The sequence below is a fragment of the Pelophylax lessonae genome, assembly GCF_965119305.1.
Source record: "Pelophylax lessonae genome assembly, chromosome: 4".
NCBI lineage: Eukaryota > Metazoa > Chordata > Amphibia > Anura > Ranidae > Pelophylax > Pelophylax lessonae.
In genome coordinates, this window is record NC_138771.1 from 129,017,932 (window position 1) to 129,024,034 (window position 6,103).

Here is a 6,103-nt window from a genome sequence, read left to right on the forward strand (position 1 = left end):
AGTCGCAACAAATATGCATTGTTATCCTTTTACAGGGAACCACAAAAAAAAAAAAATGTACTTAAATTTAGTCATTTACACTAATATAGGCTTACACGTGAATTTTTATGGATTGCTGCAAACCTGCTAACTACAAGATCCATATTTATTTGGGATGCAAGTCTGGCTTCAATTGCCAATGAGGGAAGATCTGAAAGCTTTTCCTTAGTCATTGCTGTGCCTAGGTATAGTTTTATTAACTTTAGTGCAGAAAATTAAATATTATTTTAAATGGTGGATGATTCCTAATAATAATTATTTATATAGTATTTTAAATAGTGGATATTCAGTGAATAAAAACTAAAATCTCATGTGCAGCATATGAAAAAAGTGCTAGTGCAAGTATGTGCTAACATGAAGTGCCTGTGTTCCAATAAGTTAATATATATCTATAAATAAAAAATAATAAATATAAAAAACATTCATAAAACCCCCAACAAATATGTGCCAGTGAACAATTGATGTGATGCGGTAAAGCAAATAAATCAGAATCAATATCTATATAAATTCAAAAATACAAAAATACAAAAAAATCTAAATATTTTTTGTGCACACAAAGTGTAGGTGCAAAAAACAGAAAAAAAAATCGTATTAGAGTGCAATGCATAAAAAAGAAAAAAATCACCAGGTTAAATAATGCAATCTTAATTACAAAAATAAAGTTCAATAAACATAGTCCATGTTGTAATCCTCCCGTGACAAAAGTGCCAATGTGCTGATTAAAACAATTCCAAGGTGCTCACAGTGTATTAGTGAAGATCCTTTCACCGCAATAATCAATGCGCCTGGGTAAACTCACCAGATATTTTGCTGGTGAAACCAGCAGCCAAGCCTTATTCACATTAAATTACACTCTGGACTGGATAGTGTTACACTGTATGACTATGTGTGGCATTCCTCTTTGTTCCTCCATGTGATTCTACATTTGATTGAGCTGAGCTGTGGAGATCAAGGAGAGAGGAGTCCAGAGTGTAATTTAATGTGAATAAGGCTTGGCTGCTGGTTTCACCAGCAAAATATCTGGTGAGTTTACCCAGGTGCATTGATTATTGCGGTGAAAGGATCTTCACTGATACACTGTGAGCACCTTGGAATTGTTTTAATCAGCACATTGGCACTTTTGTCACGGGAGGATTACAACATGGACTATGTTTAATTGAACTTTAATTTTGTAATTAACCACTTGCCGACCAGTCACGTTGACTGTACTGCGGCAAAGTGGCTCAATTACGTCCAGCGACGTAGACCTACGTCGCTGGACTCCCCCCCTGTAGGCGGCGCTCGCGCGCCGCCGGAGGCGCGCTCCTGCTGTTTTCAGCCACAGCGGGAGTCGGGCCGGGAGTCGGGCCAGGGGAGGAGCGGCGGCGATCGCCGCCGCTCTTCCCCGATCGTCGGGGAATCGAGTTTGGAGATCCACCCGCTTATGTAAACAGAGCGGGCGGATCTCCTAAGTGACAAACAGTGACATATTGCAGGGTTCAGCATAGCTGGACATGCGATCTGTCCCTGTGTCACTCAGTCACCTCCCCCCACACACGTTAGTAAGCACCAGGCATACATTAACCCCTCCCTCTCCAATAAAATTAACCCCTTCCCTGCCAGTGTCATTTTTAAAGTAACAGTGCATATTTATAGGACTGATTACTTTAGTAATGTCACTGGTACCCCCAAAAGTGTCAAAAATGTCAGTCAAGGGTCCGATCTGTCCGCCGCAATGTCGCAGTCCCGCTAAAAAAATCGCAGATCGCCGCCATTACTCGTTAAAAAGAAAAACACCAAAAATTACAGAAATCTTTCCCTTAGTTAGTAAACGCAATAACTTTTGCGCAAACCAATCAAAATATGCTTATTGTGATTTTTTTTTACCAAACATAGGTAGCAGAAAACAAATTGGCCAAAAATGTAAAAAAATTTAGAGTTTTACATTTTTTTGGGGGGGAATTTCATATAAAAAATTTAAAAAAATATTGTTATTTTTTCAAAATAAACGCTTTTTTTTTTGTTTATAGCGCAAAAAGTAAAAATCACACAGGTGATCAAATACCACCATAAGAAAGCTCTGTTTGTGGGAAAAAAGGACGTACATTTGGGTACGGCGTCGCACGACTGCGCAATTGTCAGTTAAAGTCGCACAGCGCCGAATCGCAAAAAGTGGCCTGGACGTAAGACAGCAAAATCCTCCGGTGGTAAAGTGGTTAAGATTGCATTATTTAACCTGGTGAATTTTTTCTTTTTATGCATTGCACTCTAATACGATTTTTTTTTTCTCTTTTTTGCACCTACACTTTGTGTGCACAAAAAATATTTAGATTTTTTTGGATTTTTGGATTTATATAGATATTGATTCTGGTTTATTTGCTTTACCACTTCACATCAATTGTTCACTGGCACATATTTGTTGGGGGTTTTATGAATGTTTAATATTTATTATTTTTCATTTATAGATATATATTAACTTATTGAAACACAGGCACTTCATGTTAGCACATACTTGCACTAGCACTTTTTTTCATATGCTGCACATGAGAGTTTAGTTTTTATTCACTGAATATCCACTATTTAAAATACAATATAAATAATTATCAGTAAGAATCATCCACCATGTAAAATAATATTTAATTATTATTAATAATTAACTAACAATTCATTTAACAGATATTGCACCTAATATATTTTCTTCACTTTTGCACATAGCCTATAATGGATTAACGGCTGCATCTCTGTTTATGTATTTAACCACCTCCCACCCGGGCCATTGTAAATATACGGCCGGGTGGGAGTCTCGTCCTTCTGAATGGACGTTCCGGAACGTCCTTCAGAAGGAGAGAGATCGCGCCGCCGCGTGGCGCGCGCAGCGGCGCGATCTCGATGTGCCTGTGTCCCTAGGACACAGAGCAACAAGACTCGGCAGGAGGGCCCTGTGATTGGCCCTCCTGATCACATGATGGCTGTGTCCAATCACAGCCATCATGTAATGTCAATACAGCCGTTGTAACGGCTTCGATCTCTTCTCCTCCTGACAGATCCTGTCAGTGAGGAGAAGAGCAGAGGATCGATTCTGCAGCCGGGGTGATCAGTGAGTATTTCTGATTACTCACTGATCACAGGGGGGGGTCTGTGCTGGTAATCAGATGATTGATTACCAGTGCAGCCCTGGGGGGAGGGGGTGCCACTAGAGCCACCAGGGATGCCCACCCATGACCACCAGGGATGCCCACCATGGCCACCAGGGATGGCAAACAGGGCTCAGAGAGCCTGCCAGTGGTGCCCCCTATCAGTGCTGCCCACCAATGCCATCTATCAGTGCTGCCCACCAGTGCCCGTTATTGCCATCTATCAGTGCCGCCCACCAGTGCCCATTATTGCCCACCAGTGCTGCCTATCAGTGCCCATCAGGCTTTTTTTTTGTTTATAGCGCAAAAAGTAAAAATCGCACAGGTGATCAAATACCACCAAAAGAAAGCTCTGTTTGTGGGAAAAAAGGACGTAAATTTCGTTTGGGTACGGCGTCGCACGACTGCGTAATTGTCAGTTAAAGTCGCACAGCGCCGAATCGCAAAAAGTGGCCTGGACGTAAGACAGCAAAATCCTCCGGTGGTAAAGTGGTTAAGATTGCATTATTTAACCTGGTGAATTTTTTCTTTTTATGCATTGCACTCTAATACGATTTTTTTTTCTGTTTTTTGCACCTACACTTTGTGTGCACAAAAAATATTTAGATTTTTTTGGATTTTTGGATTTATATAGATATTGATTCTGGTTTATTTGCTTTACCACTTCACATCAATTTTTCACTGGCACATATTTGTTGGGGGTTTTATGAATGTTTAATATTTATTATTTTTCATTTATAGATATACAGGTCCTTCTCAAAAAATTAGCATATTGTGATAAAGTTCATTATTTTCTGTAATGTACTGATAAACATTAGACTTTCATATATTTTAGATTCATTACACACAACTGAAGTAGTGCAAGCCTTTTATTGTTTTAATATTGATGATTTTGGCATACAGCTCATGAAAACCCAAAATTCCTTTCTCAAAACATTAGCATATTTCATCCGACCAATTAAAAAAAAAGTGTTTTTAATACAAAAAAAGTCAACCTTCAAATAATTATGTTCAGTTATGCACTCAATACTTGGTCGGGAATCCTTTTGCAGAAATGACTGCTTCAATGCGGCGTGGCATGGAGGCAATCAGCCTGTGGCACTGCTGAGGTGTTATGGAGGCCCAGGATGCTTCGATAGCGGCCTTGAGCTCATCCAGAGTGTTGGGTCTTGCGTCTCTCAACTTTCTCTTCACAACATCCCACAGATTCTCTATGGGGTTCAGGTCAGGAGAGTTGGCAGGCCAATTGAGCACAGTAATACCATGGTCAGTAAACCATTTGCCAGTGGTTTTGGCACTGTGAGCAGGTGCCAGGTCGTGCTGAAAAAGGAAATCTTCATCTCCATAAAGCTTTTCAGCAGATGGAAGCATGAAGTGCTCCAAAATCTCCTGATAGCTAGCTGCATTGACCCTGCCCTTGATAAAACACAGTGGACCAACACCAGCAGCTGACATGGCACCCCAGACCATCACTGACTGTGGGTACTTGACACTGGACTTCAGGCATTTTGGCATTTCTCTCTCCCCAGTCTTCCCCCAGACTCTGGCACCTTGATTTCCGAATGACATGCAAAATTTGCTTTCATTCGAAAAAAGTACTTTGGACCACTGAGCAACAGTCCAGTTCTGCTTCTCTGTAGCCCAGGTCAGGCGCTTCTGCCGCTGTTTCTGGTTCAAAAGTGGCTTGACCTGGGGAATGCGGCATCCGGTAGCCCATTTCCTGCACACGGCTGTACACGGTGGCTCTAGATGTTTCTACTCCAGACTCAGTCCACTGCTTCTGCAGGTCCCCCAAGGTCTGGAATTGGTCCTTCTCCACAATCTTCCTCAGGGTCCGGTCACCACTTCTCGTTGTGCAGCGTTTTCTGCCACACTTTTTCCTTCCCACAGACTTCCCACTGAGGTGCCTTGATACAGCACTCTGGGAACAGCCTATTCGTTCAGAAATGTTTTTCTGTGTCTTACCCTCTTGCTTGAGGGTGTCAATGATGGCCTTCTGGACAGCAGTCAGGTCGGCAGTCTTACCCATGATTGCGGTTTTGAGTAATGAACCAGGCTGGGAGTTTTTAAAAGCCTCAGGAATCTTTTGCAGGTGTTTAGAGTTAATTAGTTGATTCAGATGATTAGGTTAATAGCTCGTTTAGAGAACCTTTTCATGATATGCAAATTTTTTGACATATGAATTTTGGGTTTTCATGAGCTGTATGCCAAAATCATCAATATTAAAACAATAAAAGGCTTGCACTACTTCAGTTGTGTGTAATGAATCTAAAATATATGAAAGTCTAATGTTTATCAGTACATTACAGAAAATAATGAACTTTATCACAATATGCTAATTTTTTGAGAAGGACCTATATATTAACTTATTGAAACACAGGCACTTCATGTTAGCACATACTTGCACTAGCACTTTTTTTCATATGCTGCACATGAGAGTTTAGTTTTTATTCACTGAATATCCACTATTTAAAATACAATATAAATAATTATCAGTAAGAATCATCCACCATGTAAAATAATATTTAATTATTATTAATAATTAACTAACAATTCATTTAACAGATATTGCACCTAATATATTTTCTTCACTTTTGCACATAGCCTATAATGGATTAACGTCTGCATCTCTGTTTATGTATTTAACCACCTCCCACCCGGGCCATTGTAAATATACGGCCGGGTGGGAGTCTCGTCCTTCTGAATAGACGTTCCGGAACGTCCTTCAGAAGGAGAGAGATCGCGCCACCGCGGGCGCACGTAGCGGCGCAATCTCGATGTGCCTGTGTCCCTAGGACACAGAGCAACAAGACTCGGCAGGAGGGCCCTGTGATTGGCCCTCCTGATCACATGATGGCTGTGTCCAATCACAGCCGTCATGTAATGTCAATACAGCCGTTGTAACGGCTTCGACAGATCCGGTCAGTGAGGAGAAGAGCAGAGGATCGATT